Below are 629 nucleotides of genomic sequence, written 5' to 3' on the forward strand. Positions count from 1 at the left end.
GCGCCCCGACCAGAAATTTAATTTAAACAATTCCATTCACAAAATATTCTTCATGATCATAGTTTTGTCATCTGCTACAAAACATCATCATAAAAATATTCTGGAAAACCATCCACCAAAGTCTTCTGCCATTGGAATGATTTATTAGTTAATTGTGGGTTCTTTTATGATTTGGACTCTACTTAGAATATACCTACATTTCACTGATCCTGTTCATACATTAGATACTTATGGAGGTGGGATCTTGTTCATTTTATTTTCCTCCTGGGCCTGGTACATATTTGTCTCTCAGTAAATACTTGAGCAAAGTGAATGAACTGATGAGTACTAGTTCTTTTTTTTTTTTTATATTTTATTCTTTTTTTTTTTTTTTAATTTTTTTTTTCAACGTTTATTTATTTTTGGGACAGAGAGAGACAGAGCATGAACGGGCGAGGGGCAGAGAGAGAGGGAGACACAGAATCGGAAACAGGCTCCAGGCTCTGAGCCATCAGCCCAGAGCCCGACGCGGGGCTCGAACTCCCGGACCGCGAGATCGTGACCTGGCTGAAGTCGGACGCTTAACCGACTGCGCCACCCAGGCGCCCCTATATTTTATTCTTAAAAAAAAAAAATTTTTTTTTTTATGA

The sequence above is a fragment of the Herpailurus yagouaroundi genome, unplaced genomic scaffold (genome assembly GCF_014898765.1).
Source record: "Herpailurus yagouaroundi ecotype Mexico unplaced genomic scaffold, PumYag 165, whole genome shotgun sequence".
NCBI classification, from domain to species: domain Eukaryota; kingdom Metazoa; phylum Chordata; class Mammalia; order Carnivora; family Felidae; genus Herpailurus; species Herpailurus yagouaroundi.